This window comes from Bufo bufo, chromosome 4 (genome assembly GCF_905171765.1).
Source record: "Bufo bufo chromosome 4, aBufBuf1.1, whole genome shotgun sequence".
NCBI lineage: Eukaryota > Metazoa > Chordata > Amphibia > Anura > Bufonidae > Bufo > Bufo bufo.
The window spans coordinates 218,867,268-218,883,798 of NC_053392.1; the positions used below are offsets into that span (position 1 = coordinate 218,867,268).

Sequence of the window (16,531 nt, forward strand, 5' to 3'; positions counted from 1 at the left end):
CTAATAGAACAGCACTATCCTTGTGCGTAATGCGGACAATAATAGGACATGTTCTATTTTTTTTGCAGAACGGAAATATGGACATACGGAAACGAAATGCACATGGAGTACCTTCCGTTTTTTTTGAAGACCTATTGAAATGAATGGTCCGCAAAAAAAAAACACGGAACGGACATGGAAAGAAAATATGTTCGTGTGCATGAGGCCTAAGGAAGGTTTCTAATGAAACTTGCTATAAAATAATTATGCAAATAGCCATAAAATGTAGGACAGAAGGAAGGAATTAATGACAATACGGCATGCTTATGAAATGATTGATTGAAAAGATAACATACAACTAGACAAAAGAAGGAACGGCATGCAAACTAGGCATAAGAGGATGTATGATCTACATATTAGGGATTCCATTTTGACAGTATAATATAGGCATTATCTTCGAATCACCTTCGAACATTTATCGATAGGATATTTAGTACAACTGCAGTGTTATTATCCCAGTGGGACGCCGCTGGTTTGAGCATATAGCGGGACGCCGCTACATCTTGCCGATGCGGGACTATTTGAGGTCAATTGTTTTTTCATTTCCTCTATTGAGCTGCCCAGATGCCTATATTATATGACTGTATTTTATTTGTGATGTATGCCATGATAGTTTTAGCACTAATATATTATCCAGCTTTTATAATCTATACTATGTACTGTTGAATAGTTATAGAGTTTTATAACACGTGGGTTACAGCCCTCTATTGTTGATTTCAAGGTTGTTTTAAAGAATAATAAACTTCTGTATGGTTCCAATATCTTGAGAGTGCCCAGTTTATCTATTTCATTTCTCAGTTCTATTTTGAGTGGACAGGGTGAGTCCACTTTACTGAGTGCACCTCGGGTTGGTCAGAGTGGGTTCCTGTGCACCACATTTATACTATCTATGACCTTAAATAGTGTCTAGTATTTTCAGAGCATGTTCTCTATAACTCTTTAAAACCCATCATCACTTGCAGTACTTATTGAGTCACAGGACTTCTTCTTCCAGACCCTTGTCCTCCTTGATTGATAAGGTCAGGTGAAATGACTATGCAGCAACTTGGTTGTCACAATCAAGAAGGAGAGGGAGGGATGGGCAGAAGAAGCAGGAGGAGCAAGGTTGCAGAGAACGCTTTGGGCCCACCCTTGGTGCACCTAACGTTATATTTGCATATGGCTTAAAGGGGTATTCCCATCACATACAATGGGGGCATATCACTAGGATATGCTCCCATTGTCTGATAGGTCCGTGTCCCACCTCTGGGACCCGCACCTACAAGGAGAACGGAGCTGGGAGAGCTGTGGCTAGAGGACCCCGGGTTTCCCAGAGTCTGTCCACCATCAAGCGCTGCTCCCATACAAGCAAATGGGAGAGCACTGCGCACGAGCGGCCCCTGCTCCCATTCATGTCTATGGGGCAGACGGAAATAGCCGAGCCAGCGCGTGGCTATTTTCGGCGGCCCCATTGAAATGAATGGAGAGTGGATGCGAATGCGCAGTGCGCCCTCCATTAATTTCCCTGCTCCGTTCTTGTTGTAGGTGCGGGTCCCAGAGTTGGGACCCGCACCTATCAGACAATGGGGGCATATCCTAGCGATATGCCCCCATTGTATGCGATAGTAAAACCCCTTTAAAAGTACTTTTCCTCCAGGATGAAGTAAAAGGTATCATTACATTCAGCTGAGCTAGTCCTACTAGCCTAGTTTATCAGTGAATTGCCTGGTGACAGACTCCCCTTGAAAGAGCTGTCCTATCAGAAAACCCCCTGTCCCTGTGACCTGACACATTCTTGCATAGCGGGCTACAACGTCCCTCAGTAATAACAGCCAGAACCATGGTACTCAACTGATCATTGTGCCTTTGCTTTCCCTTCTCTCTGGAGAATCCTGCAGTTCTGCAAGCTCCTCTCCTGAAGCTGCTCGATTGTCCATGTAGGCCCTACCTGTCTGCACTTGTATAGAAAAATTGCTAAAGAAACATAAGTTTATTTTTAATAAAACTGATAATTACACTAAAATTGGCAAAAAATATTGCATGCAAACAGTATTCAACAAAAAAAGACATTTTCTTCTTCGTCCTGCAGCAGCACAGAAGGGATATTTCCCGTCCCAGTCACTCTATTATAGGACCGCCCACCTAGAAAAAAATCTAACAATTAATCAATTAACAATTAAAAGAATTGACAATACCCTAGGTACTCTATATAGGACGACAAGGCACTGCACCAATTGTGTTTTTTCTAGTCCTTACTCTAGCAGGTGATAGTCTCACCTTGCTGCCCACCTGGTGGGGGCGTGTCTTGGGCGGCAAATTCAAACTCTAGTTCCTATTTAGAGGCTCAGAAGCTGTGTGCACATGTCTGCTGTGCGGGGCAGCCGAGTTCTGAGTCTCTAAAGGTATTGCTAAAGGTTGCTGCCCTGTTTGCCTCCCTTATGCTCTCTATATATGTGCATCTAATAAAATTTATTTTTTTCTATAGATGTCGAGCCGGAAGAGCCATAAAAAGATAAAGCACCATGTTTGTGCAGGTTGTAAGTTGCCGCTTCCAGATGATTTACATGATGACATCTGTGATCTCTGTGCAGAGAAGTTACGCACGCCTGTTCCGCAGCCCGCAAGATCTAAACTATGCATCACTTGTCTACAGCCCTTATCACCAGAAGCGACATCCAATATCTGTATGGATTGTACCCCACAGGACTCGTTAGCAGAAGAAGCAAAAAAGTTTTTTTCCTGGTTCAGAGAAAATATGCAGAATTTGCCTTCTACTTCTGGTAGCAAAAAGGAAAAAAGCCATCATCATCATCATTCAGATGACCTGTCTCAATCGTCAGTTATTTTTTCTCAATCTGACCTATCTTTGGATTCAGATACAGGCAGTGAAGAATTTTTCCTATTGAAAAAGGATTCAGCAGAAAAACTCATCAGACGCGTAAAGCGTTGTCTGGAAACTAATGATGAAGAAGATTTAGTTCAGGATAAGGGTAACCTGTATTACTTCCCTAAGAAGAAATCCAGAGTTCTTCCTGCTCATCCGGTTTTAAAGACCATCATGGAAAGGGAATGGAAAAGACCCGATAAGCGCCTGGACTTAGGGCCTCGCTTCAAGTCTCTATACAAGTTAGACCTAGCAGCATCGGAGGAATGGGAATTGCCTTCTAAAGTTGATCCGGCGATCGCACGGCTGTCCAAAAGATCCTTTTTTCCGTCAGATGATTCCTCCCTATTAAAAGACCCTATGGATCGTAAAGCTGACACCTTCCTAAAAAGAGCTCATTGCAACCTTGCTTCCCTACAGAAGGCAGCAATGTCCTCAGTGCCTGTTGCAAGAGCTTTAAAAGTCTGGCTCAGCGAACTAACCAGAGACATTCAGACGGGGGTATCCAGGCATGAGCTTTTGGATCAAGTATCGACCTTAAAGACGGCTGTGGAATTTCTTTGTGATTTTCCTCTTGATGTTATAAACATGGCTTTAGCGAATTCTACAAGAAGATCGATATGGTTAAAACCTTGGACGGGAGATGCTTCCTCTAAATCCAATTTTTGCGCTCTCCCATTTGAATCGGGAAAGTTAATAGGATCCCAGTTGGATAAGATCCTGGAGGAAAATAAAAAAGAGAAAGCTTTAGCATTTCCGCAAACTTTCAGGCCCCGATCTACTAGGTTTCGTACCCAGAGGGGAAGATCTTCCTTTCGGGGTCGTAATAGACAAGAGCAGGGGAAGAAATTTCGCTTCCGCTACCAGGATAAGGAAAAGAAGAAACCTTCTGAAGCCCCTGCCTCCAGTTCAAAATTCTGACGTCAATCCTGCCCTCGCTGTTGGCGCAAGGTTGAGAAACTTTTATACAAATTGGGAGAATGTCACTTCAGACAATTGGGTTTGGAATCTCATCAAGAACGGCTATTCACACGAATTCGTTCATCAGCCAAGAGAAAGGTTCCTGTTAAATACCACGGAGGATCCAAGAATTATGCTTCTTCAGGAGTTCCTACAGATGGAAGCTCTGGAGAGGGTGCCAGAAGAAGAAGAATATTCAGGAGTCTATTCAAGAGTGTTTCCTGTTCCGAAACCAGACGGCAGGTGGCGTCTCATCATAGATTTAAGGTTTCTAAACAACCATTTAATAAAGATAAAATTCAAAATGGACAACATACGATCTGTTCTGAGCATCCTGCAACCGGGGGAGGTGATGGCATCCATAGATCTAAAGGATGCGTACCTTCATATACCTATCCACAAAGATTCAAGGAGATTTCTCAGGGTGGCGGTCAGGTCCCTAGGTCAGACTTGGCACTATCAATTCAAAGCTCTTCCCTTCGGGCTATCTCCGGCCCCTCGTATCTTCACGAAGGTTGTGGTCGTCCTAATAACAGCTCTGAGAATTCGAGGCCTAAGGATAGTGCCATATCTGGACGACTGGTTGCTTATAGCAGCCTCCGAGGAAGTTCTGAGGTCGGATCTACACAGTGCCCTGAATCTACAGGGTGGGCCATTTATATGGATACACCTTAATAAAATGGAAATGGTTGGTGATATTAACTTCCTGTTTGTGGCACATTAGTATATGTGAGGGGGGAAACTTTTCAAGATGGGTGGTGACCATGGCGGCTATTTTGAAGTCGGCCATTTTGAATCCAACTTTTGTTTTTTCAATAGGAAGAGGGTCATGTGACACATCAAACTTATTGGGAATTTCACAAGAAAAACAATGGTGTGCTTGGTTTTAACGTAACTTTATTCTTTCATGAGCTATTTACAAGTTTCTGACCACATAAAATGTGTTCAATGTGCTGCCCATTGTGTTGGATTGTCAATGCAACTCTCTTCTCCCACTCTTCACACACTGATAGCAACACCGCAGGAGAAATGCCTTCAGATGACCCCAAAGATAAAAGTCTAAGGGGGTCAGAGCGGGAGACCTTGGGGGCCATTCCAGGAAACTGTTCATCTAGGAATGCTCAGACCTGACACCCATAATGTGGTGGTGCACCATCTTGCTGGAAAAACTCAGGGAACGTGCTAGCTTCAGTGCATAAAGAGGGAAACACATCATCATGTAGCAATTTCGCATATCCAGTGACCCCCTTAGACTTTTATCTTTGGGGTCATCTGAAGGCAATTGTCTATGCTGTGAAGATACGAGATGTGCAGCACCTGAAACTACGGATACTGGAAGCCTGTGCTAGCATTTCTCCTGCAGTGTTGCTATCAGTGTGTGAATAGTGGGAGAAGAGGGTTGCATTGACAATCCAACACAATGGGCAGCACATTGAACACATTTTATAAGTGGTCAGAAACTTGTAAATAACTCATGAAAGAATAAAGTTACGTTAAAACCAAGCACACCATTGTTTTTCTTGTGAAATTCCCAATAAGTTTGATGTGTCACATGACCCTCTTCCTATTAAAAAAACAAAAGTTGGATTCAAAATGGCCGACTTCAAAATGGCCGCCATGGTCACCACCCATCTTGAAAAGTTTCACCCCTCACATATACTAATGTGCCACAAACAGGAAGTTAATATCACCAACCATTCCCATTTTATTAAGGTGTATCCATATAAATGGCCTACCCTGTATATCTATCTATTTACTCTATCTACTATATATCTATCTACTTTATATCTATCTATTTACTCTATCGACTATCTATCTATCTACTCTATCTACTCTATATCTATTTACTCTATCTACTCTATATCTATCTACTCTATATCTATCTATTTACTCTATCGACTATATATCTATCTATCTACTCTATCTACTCTATATCTATCTACTCTATATCTATCTATTTACTCTATCTACTCTATATCTATCTACTCTATATCTATCTATTTACTCTATCTACTCTATATTTATCTACTCTATATCTATCTATTTACTCTATCGACTATATATCTATCTATCTACTCTATCTACTCTATATCTATCTACTCTATATCTATCTACTCTATATCTATCTATTCTATATCTATCTATCTATCTATCTATCTATCTATCTATCTACTCTATATCTATCTACTCTATATCTATCTACTCTACAGGGAGTGCAGAATTATTAGGCAAGTTGTATTTTTGAGGATTAATTTTATTATTGAACAACAACCATGTTCTCAATGAACCCAAAAAAACTCATTAATCATCAAAGCTGAATATTTTTGGAAGTAGTTTTTAGTTTGTTTTTAGTTTTAGCTATTTAGGGGGATATCTGTGTGTGCAGGTGACTATTACTGTGCATAATTATTAGGCAACTTAACAAAAAACAAATATATACCCATTTCAATTATTTATTTTTACCAGTGAAACCAATATAACATCTCAACATTCACAAATATACATTTCTGACATTCAAAAACAAAACAAAAACAAATCAGTGACCAATATAGCCACCTTTCTTTGCAAGGACACTCAAAAGCCTGCCATCCATTGATTCTGTCAGTGTTTTGATCTGTTCACCATCAACATTGCGTGCAGCAGCAACCACAGCCTCCCAGACACTGTTCAGAGAGGTGTACTGTTTTTTCTCCTTGTAAATCTCACATTTGATGATGGACCACAGGTTCTCAATGGGGTTCAGATCAGGTGAACAAGGAGGCCATGTCATTATATTTTCTTCTTTTATACCCTTTCTTGCCAGCCACGCTGTGGAGTACTTGGACGCGTGTGATGGAGCATTGCCCTGCATGAAAATCATGTTTTTCTTGAAGGATGCAGACTTCTTCCTGTACCACTGCTTGAAGAAGGTGTCTTCCAGAAACTGGCAGTAGGACTGGGAGTTGAGCTTGACTCCATCCTCAACCCGAAAAGGCCCCACAAGCTCATCTTTGATGATACCAGTCCAAACCAGTACTCCACCTCCACCTTGCTGGCGTCTGAGTCGGACTGGAGCTCTCTGCCCTTTACCAATGCAGCCACGGGCCCATCCATCTGGCCCATCAAGACTCACTCTCATTTCATCAGTCCATAAAACCTTAGAAAAATCAGTCTTGAGATATTTCTTGGCCCAGTCTTGACGTTTCAGCTTGTGTGTCTTGTTCAGTGGTGGTCGTCTTTCAGCCTTTCTTACCTTGGCCATGTCTCTGAGTATTGCACACCTTGTGCTTTTGGGCACTCCAGTGATGTTGCAGCTCTGAAATATGGCCAAACTGGTGGCAAGTGGCATCTTGGCAGCTGCACGCTTGACTTTTCTCAGTTCATGGGCAGTTATTTTGCGCCTTGTTTTTTCCACACGCTTCTTGCGACCCTATTGACTATTTTGAATGAAACGCTTGATTGTTCGATGATCACGCTTCAGAAGCTTTGCAATTTTAAGAGTGCTGCATCCCTCTGCAAGCTATCTCACTATTTTTGACTTTTCTGAGCCTGTCAAGTCCTTCTTTTGACCCATTTTGCCAAAGGAAAGGAAGTTGCCTAATAATTATGCACACCTAATATAGGGTGTTGATCTCATTAGACCACACCCCTTCTCATTACAGAGATGCACATCACCTAATATGCTTAATTGGTAGTAGGCTTTCGAGCCTATACAGCTTGGAGTAAGACAACATGCATAAAGAGGATGATGTGGTCAAAATACTCATTTGCCTAATAATTCTGCACGCAGTGTATATCTATCTACTCTATATCTATCTACTCTATATCTATCTACTCTATATCTATCTATCTATTTACTCTATCTACTATATATCTATTCACTCTATCTGCTATATATCTATCTACTCTATATCTATCTATCTATCTATCTATCTATCTATCTATCTATCTATCTATCTATCTATCTATCTATCTATCTATCTCTACCATACTGGAATTTGGTTTAAACCTCATAGTTCCACTTTTTCATTTGACACACAGAACTCGGTAGATATTAAGGATTAATGAATTGCAGGAGTCCATATCAAGTAAACTGACCTGAACGCAGCCCAGGCCTTACTTGCTAACTGCATGATGTCAGGGTAAACAAAATAGAAAATGCCTAAGCAGGAAAGACTGTCTGAGAGGGAAGAACGCCACTACTTCTGCATATTATCAGTGCGGAATTTATCCTGTCAATATTGCTGGAAGCAACGTTGTCGGTATTTGCAAAAAATTGATCAGAAAGTCTAAATATGTTTCTTCAGCTTTTACACCATTCAGCTACTGGACTGAGATTATGCAAAACTTTTTAATATTTAAAAAAGTTGTAATTCATAAATGTGTCTAAATCCTGGAACCTTACACCCCAGCTTTACAAACTAAAGATGCAGTCATACATAACTGATTAGCTGCGGATCTGTCGTCGGAGATTTATATGCAGCAAATCTGCAGTGTTGTACAGTACCAGCAAAGTGGATGAGAATTTCTGAATTTCTGAATTCTGCAAAAGCCGCATCTAACTGCAACGTGATACACTGCAAAAACAGCAGCAGATTTTTCCACTAGGCTTCGTTCACATCACCGTTCAGCCTTTCCGTTCTCCTGCTCCGTTATAGGAGCAGGAGAATGGAAAGGACGGAGAAGGCACATAACTGAGCTGGATGGAGCCCATTAGCCCCAAAACTATAATGGGATCCATTAGGTTTCCGCTCAGAGGAAAATTTTGGAGTGGAGACAAAAGTTGTGCATGCAGGACTTTTGTCTCCACTTCAAAAATCTTCCTCAGAGCGGAAACCTAACGGATCCATTTATAGTCTATGGGGTCCGTAGGCTCAGTTATGTGCCATATCCGTCCTTTCCGTTTTTCCGCTCCTATACCGAAGCAGGAGAACGGAAAGGCTGAACAGTGATGTGAATGAAGCCTTACATGTGTTCCTGTCCTAAGGCCTCATACACACAATCCTATATTCAGACCACATCCGATCCCCATTTTTTTGGGGATTACGTGTGGACTCATTCACTTCTATTGGCCCGCAAAAAAAGACAGCACACAGAGGCAGCCGCGGGTGTGAAACTAGCCTAAGAATAGACATTTTCACAATAATGCGGGATAGGAAAGTAAGGGATACATGTGGGAAATATCCACAAAAACATACTTTTTTATGTGCATGTAGCCGTGTGCATGTAAAGTGTATGGCACATACAGTCAGGTTCATAAATATTGGGACATCGACACAATTCTAACATTTTTGGCTCTTTACAACACCACAATGGATTTGAAATGAAATAAACAAGATGTGCTTTAACTGCAGACTGTCAGCTTTAATTTGAGGGTATTTACATCCAAATCAGGTGAGCGGTGTAGGAATTACAACAGTTTGCATATGTGCCTCCCACTTGTTTAGGGACCAAAAGTAATGGGACATAATAATAATCATAAATCAAACTTTCACTTTTTAATACTTGGTTGCAAATCCTTTGCAGTCAATTACAGCCTGAAGTCTGGAACGCATAGACACCACCAGACGCTGGGTTTCATCCCTGGTGATGCTCTGCCAGGCCTCTACTGCAACTGTCTTCAGAATCTGCTTGTTCTTGGGGCATTTTCCCTTCAGTTTTGTCTTCAGCAAGTGAAATGCATGCTCAATCGGATTCAGGTCAGGTGATTGACTTGGCCATTTCATAACATTCCACTTCTTTCCCTTAAAAAACTCTTTGGTTGCTTTTGCAGTATGCTTTGGGTCATTGTCCATCTGCACTGTGAAGCACCGTCCAGTGAGTTCTGAAGCATTTGGCTGAATATGAGGAGATAATATTGCCCGAAACACTTCAGAATTCACCCTGCTGCTTTTGTCAGCAGTCACATCATCAATAAATAGAAGAGAACCAGTTCCATTGGCAGCCATTCATGACCACGCCATGACACTACCACCACCATGCTTCACTGATGAGGTGGTATGCTTAGGATCATGAGCAGTTCCTTTCCTTCTCCATACTCTTCTCTTCCCATCACTCTGGTACAAGTTGATCTTGGTCTCATCTGTCCATAGGATGTTGTTCCAGAACTGTGAAGGCTTTTTTAGATGTTGTTTGGCAAACTCTAATCTGGCTTTCCTGTTTTTGAGGCTCACCAATGGTTTACATCTTGTGGTGAACCCTCTGTATTCACTCTGGTGAAGTCTTCTCTTGATTGTTGACTTTGACACACATACACCTACCTCCTGGAGAGTGTTCTTGATCTGGCCAACTGTTGTGAAGGGTGTTTTCTTCACCAGGGAAAGAATTCTTCGGTCATCCACCACAGTTGTTTTCCGTGGTCTCCCGGGTCTTTTGGTGTTGCTGAGCTCACCGGTGCGTTCCTTCTTTTTAAGAATGTTCCAAACAGTTGTTTTGGCCAGGCCTAATGTTTTTGCTATCTCTCTGATGGGTTTGTTTTGTTTTTTCAGCCTAATGATGGCTTGCTTCACTGATAGTGACAGCTCTTTGGATCTCATCTTGAGAGTTGACAGCCACAGATTCCAAATGCAAATAGCACACTTGAAATGAACTCTGTACCTTTTACCTGCTCATTGTAATTGGGATAATGAGGAAATAACACACACCTGGCCATGGAACAGCTGAGAAGCCAATTGTCCCATTACTTTTGGTCCCTTAACAAGTGGGAGGCACATATGCAAACTGTTGTAATTCCTACACCGTTCACCTGATTTGGATGTAAATACCCTCAAATTAAAGCTGACAGTCTGCAGTTAAAGCACATCTTGTTTGTTTCATTTCAAATCCATCGTGGTGGTGTATAGAGCCAAACATGTTAGAATTGTGTTGATGTCCGAATACTTATGGACCTGACTGTATGACTCTAAACTAGTATAAATGGTTAATATACAGTATGTGTCCCACAGCAGATAAGCCACAGGGCGAAATTTATGAATCCTTGTACACCATTTGTCACAAAAAAGTTGCAAAAATATGGTTTCATGTGATTTTATGGCTCTCTTGCTACTTGAAAAGTGTGTGAGAAAGTGCCGTCATTTGCTAGGTCAGGAATCTGCAACCTCTAGCCATAGGCGTCGCTACAGGGGGGCAAGGGGGGCTTGGTTATTCCCCCCCGCTGATTCCCCACCCTTCCCCTTTAAAATGTAACGCTAGTCTGGCCCCATGGCCCGGCCGCCCCCGATCCGAATCATCACATACTGACACACACACGCTGCCTGCAGATTCGCGAGCCTGGCCGCTGCGCCGACAGTCAATTCTGGTTTGCAGATGGAGGCGCGGCGGCGGGAAGTGGATGGAAGCCAGGACTAGTAGGAACAGAGCAGGACTTGGAGCGCAGCACGGCAGCTGTGCTGAGGTAAGGCTGCTCCTGGCTACTGATTGCTCGATTAATGCTCTCTGTGGGAAAGTGGGAAACACACAGGCAGTTTAGTTTCCTGCTTAGTGCTTCCTAAGGGGAAGGGGAAAAACTGATCAGTGACAATGACCGTCAGAGTCAGCAGCACAGTGACTGCACTGGCTCATACAGAGGGGGTACTGTGCAGAGCTGCCCCCCTAACACTGTCACTGAGCTCTTGGATTGAGAGGAGGGGCCTTATTGCAGCTTGCAGGATGCCAGGTGGCATGCTGAGTACAGTGCAGTGCATTATCATGGTGAAGGGGAGGGGGTGGGAGTGCTACTAATTGCATTGTGTCTGGCAGGACTGTGGGGGGGGGGGGGGGGGGGGATACGGTTAGGAGATCGCTTTGCACCTGTCAGAACAGGTGCTTGCCTAGTAAACACAGGGCCATCCATCACTTATTAACCCCTCCCTTGCCAGCCCACCCAGTCTCATTGCTGTGTGTTATGCTTTGAACTTTTTTTTAGTCCATGAGGGGTTAATTAAGTGTTGGGGTTGGGGGGGGGGGGTTATTGTACATATTGTGTTTGGGAGTTTGGGAGCCATTTAACAAGTTTGACCAGTTGGGTTTGAGCGTGGTTGTGGTTGACTGTCATTCAAAGATGCCCCCATAACAGTGTGTCATACACAGATGCCCCCATAACAGTGTGTCATTCTCAGATGCCCCCATAACAATGTCATCCACAGATGCCCCCATAACAGTGTGTAATCCACTGATGCCCATAACAGTGTCATCCACAGATGACAGGACTTTGTTTTCCGTCTTGCATAACGGGACCCAGACGGATCCGTTATGTTTTCTCATAAACTTCTATTAGGACAGAGCAAAACTCAATATGCCTCTTAAAGGATTCCGTTTTACATTCCATCTGGCCATTTTGTTATATTCTGTTTGAAACGGAACCTATAACGTAATGGCATAACGCAGATGTGAACCCACCATTAGGCCTCTTTCACACTGGCGTCCCGGATTTGCTCCAGATGCGTCGAGTATGCATTGCGGGAAAACCACGCAAGTAGGCACGCAATTGCAGTCAGTTTTGACTGCGATTGCGTTCCGATGTTCAGTTTTTTCCGCGCGAACACGGACTTCTTCACTGAAGAAGGTGTTTTATTCATTTTATTATTTTCCCTTATAACATGGTTATAAAGGAAAATAATAGCATTCTGAATACGGAATGCTTAGTAAAATGTGGATTGAGGGGTCATTCAGCAGGACCTGCGCTGACGTCACCGCGCTAACTACGTCAAAGGTCCTTTTGCAGGTCCTGAAAGAAGAAGAAAGAAGACGATGCCGGCAGAGCGAACAAGTGAATGAGGTGAGTTAATTTATTTTTTATTCTTTAACCCCTCAAGCAACATTTTAGTTAGTATTCTGTATTAAGAATGCTATTATTTTTCTTTATAACCATGTTATAAGGGAAAAAAATACAGCAAATTGACTTTTATCAATTTAATAACATCATCTCCTAACAACCATGCGTAAAAATCGCATTGCATCCGCACTTGATTGCGGATGCTATGCGATTTTCACACATCCCCATTTATTTCTATGGGGCCTGCGTTGCGTGAAAAACGTAGAATATAGAACATGCTGTGATTTTCATGCAATGCACAAGTGATGCACCCGCATGGAATACTCGCCGGTGTGAAAGGGGCCTTATGACTGGATTGTTTCTGAATACTCAAGCATACCGAGGAAGAAAGGAAAACTCTTTGAAAGCTTGTCTTTTAAGTATTAGATTAGTACAATAAAAAGGTATCCCTCGTATACAGCAATACTCTCGTATTTTGTTATCTTATTTATATATACTTATTTCGGGGTTTTTCAGTAGTATGATTAAGTGGTGAAAATTAGGTACCCCCCATTTTTGACTGTGGTATCTCATGTGCCCCCCCACTGCCTCTAGCACTCTAGGTGTTGTGAAACTACATCTCCCATCATGCACACTTGCTTGGTTGTTCTCTGAACTCCCACAGAAGTGAAAGGAACATGCTGGGAGTTGTAGTTTTACAACAGCTGGAGTGCCGAAGGTTGCTGATCGCTGTGTTAGGTGAATAGGCCAGATTTAAGAGAAAAATTGTGGAAATTCACTCCAGTTGTGGAGTGGCGTAAAAACTGGTGTATCATCTATAGACACAGAGGTGCACCAAATCTGTCAAACAACAAGCGATATTTGATAAATCTGGCGCAATTTATAGCAACACAGGAGGTAATTCACAAAGAACGGCTTTTAACGCAATCTTTGTTTCCCCCCTGCGCTGCTGGGGGATTTGCCTAATTCATGACGAGGCGCGTGCCTCATCATAAATTAGGTGTACTTCTGGCAATCCGTGTGTCTGGAGTAAAAACTACTCCAGCACCTGACTGGAGTAGTTTTTGCTCCTCTTTTACGCCTGTTTTTACGCCTGCCCAAGTGGCGAGGACAGCGTAAAAAATGCCTGTGTGACAAAATATCATCACACAGGTATTTAAAAAGTTCCAAAAAGGGGACTTGCAACTTTTATTATGCTAAAAAGTGACGTAAAATGTTCGTAAATGACCCCCACGGATGACTTCAAACATTCCCCTCACTATTTTCGAGTACAATACACACAAATGTACAGTGTGGTAAAATGTGCATATTTTCCAGCTCCAGCATAAATCTCTATGTCAGGGTGTGGAGCCATACAGCAAGAATGCATTAAATAACAAAAGCATAAGTCAGCTATGACACGTCACATACGACTGGGAAAGTTCACGACACAAAAATAATGTGGGAATGTAACAGATGTGTCATAGGGTGTGCGTGCTCCAGGAACGTTTTATCTGATTTTCATGACTACATCTACATCTGCTAGGACTGACCAACTGCATATGGCTTAACTGATGCCAGTTGGACTTTTTGGCTTGTTTTATAGTCAGAGATTTTGGCTCAGAAATGACATCAGTATTAAACCTCTTTCACACAACCGTTTTTTTTTTCCGTTTGCGGGCCGTTTTTTGCATTCCGTATACGGTCCGTATACAGAACCATTCATTTCAATGGTTCCGCAAAAAAAAAACAGAATGTACTCCGTATGCATTCTGTTTCCGTATTTCCGTTCCACTGAAAGATAGAACAAGTCCAATTATTGCCCGCAAATCACGTTCCGTGGCTCCATTCAAGTCAATGGGTCCGCAAAAAAACAGAACACATACGGAAATGCATCCATATGTCTTCCCTATCCGTTCCGTTTTTGCTGAACCATCTATTGAAAATTTTATGCCCAGCCCAATTTTGTCTATGTAATTACTGTATATGCCATCCGGAAAAACGGAACAGAAACAGAAACACAACGGAAACAAAAAACTGTACAACGGATCCGTGAAAAATGGACCGCAAAACACTGAAAAAGCCATACGGTCGTGTGAAAGAGGCCTTAGGGATCATGCACACACCTGTTGCATTTTTTGGGGGTACGCAAATTGCGGATCTGCCCAACACGGATACCGGCCATGTGCGTTCTGCATTTTGCGGAACGGAACTTCCTGCCCTCTGTAGAATTTTCCAATTCTTGTCCGTATTACGGACAAGAATAGGACATGTTCTATTTTATTTTTAAGTAAATGGGTCCGCATCCGATCCGCAAACAGTCGTGTTTTTTTTTTTTTTTTTTGCTGTAAAAACACACCAGCTCCAGATGGTTAGCTGAAGGTTTATGGGAAATATGAAACACAGAAGACACAAGCGTTTTTTTGTTACTGGATTTTTATTAATTTGTCTTAATTTGTCTTTCTGGCTTCTTTTCAAAAATGCAGCAGGGATTTTGACATCCTTCTATGGGTAAAAAACGCCATGAAAAGAAACACTAATGGCAAATAGACTATTTGCAAAAAAAAAAAGCCAGAAAAGATGGCACAAAAAATGCATTAAGGGGGAGGTTTATCAAACCGGTGTAAAGTAGAACTGGCTTTGTTGCCCATAGCAACCAATCAGATTCCACCTTTCATTTTTGAAAGCTCCTTTGGGAAATGAAAGGTGGAATTTGATTGGTTACTATTGGCAACAAAGCCAGTTCTACTTTACGCCAGTTTGATAAATGACACCCATAGTGTATTATGCCTGTCAGTGTAAGGGCTGGAGATAGTCAGGAAGATCATCGCTAACAAGCGCTAGTAGTAACACCTGTTAGGCTAGGTCTACACGACGACATTTGTTGCGCGACACTAAGTCGCGCGACAGATAGGGCGCAACATTTGTCGCGCGACATTTTGTTGCACCAATGTCGCGCGACAATTTTTATAATGGAATTCTATGGTGTCGCACAGCAACATGCGACATGCTGCGACTGCGATGCGACAGTCGCAGAAAAATCCATCTCGAATGGATTTTCTGCGACTGTTGCGTCGCAGTCGCAGCATGTCGCATGTTGCAGTGCGACACCATAGACTTCCATTATAAAAATTGTCGGTCGACATTGGTGCAAGAAAATGTCGCGCGACAAATGTCGTCGTGTAGACCTAGCCTTAGCGATGATCTGCCTGTGTAAAAGTGCCGCTGATTACCCGATGAACGATTGGGCAATAACAATTTTTAAGCAGGCTGAAAAATCATTGTTTGCCGGAGGCAGATTGTACTGTCTAAATCACGATCTACTGCCAGCAACTAATGATTCCCTTTCGTCCTAACCAGCAGCACAAGTGGGGTATTCGCCCCTGTGAAGCTGGTCAGGACAGGCGGAATTTTTGCTGAATAAAATTCTGCATCATAAGTAATTAATTAATTAATTAACTCCCCCCTCCTTATATAGGCCGCCCTACACAGGGCTAGTTGCTTTTATTTTGTCCTGTGTGTTGGTCTGACAGGCATGACTCTATTCAGAGTCTCTCCCTTACTAGTTTGGGGAGAAATTTGCTAAATTTCTGCATGTTTATGTTGCCTTATGTTATAAACTTTCTTTTATAGGTTCAGGCAGAGGACGGCCGTCTCCTGCCTTGCTGGGAGCGTAAGTATGTGGATATCCTGGCTGTAGTAGCCGGTAAGTTAGACAGGGAAGTGCGCACAAGCGGAGCTGTGGAGCTCCCTTCCCCCTGTCCCCTCTCCACTCCGCTCCTTCCGCCCTCCTTCTACCTCCTCTGTAGTCTGCAGCCGGCCCTGGGATCGCGTCTCAGCTCCGGTGTGTCGGACGCGAAACCGGAAGTGCGTCACTGTCACTTCCGGTCCGCACTTAGATCGGCGCCGCTATAGAATACAGCTCAGATTGCTGTATTATGCTTGCAGAGCAAGGGGGA

At 42.7% G+C, this 16,531-nt stretch overlaps 1 protein-coding gene across 1 annotated transcript in view; it reads right to left on the bottom strand.

Moving 5' to 3' along the window:
• MCF2L2 (MCF.2 cell line derived transforming sequence-like 2) overlaps positions 1-16,531 on the bottom strand; it is a 554,965-nt gene that overhangs the window by 432,062 nt on the left and 106,372 nt on the right.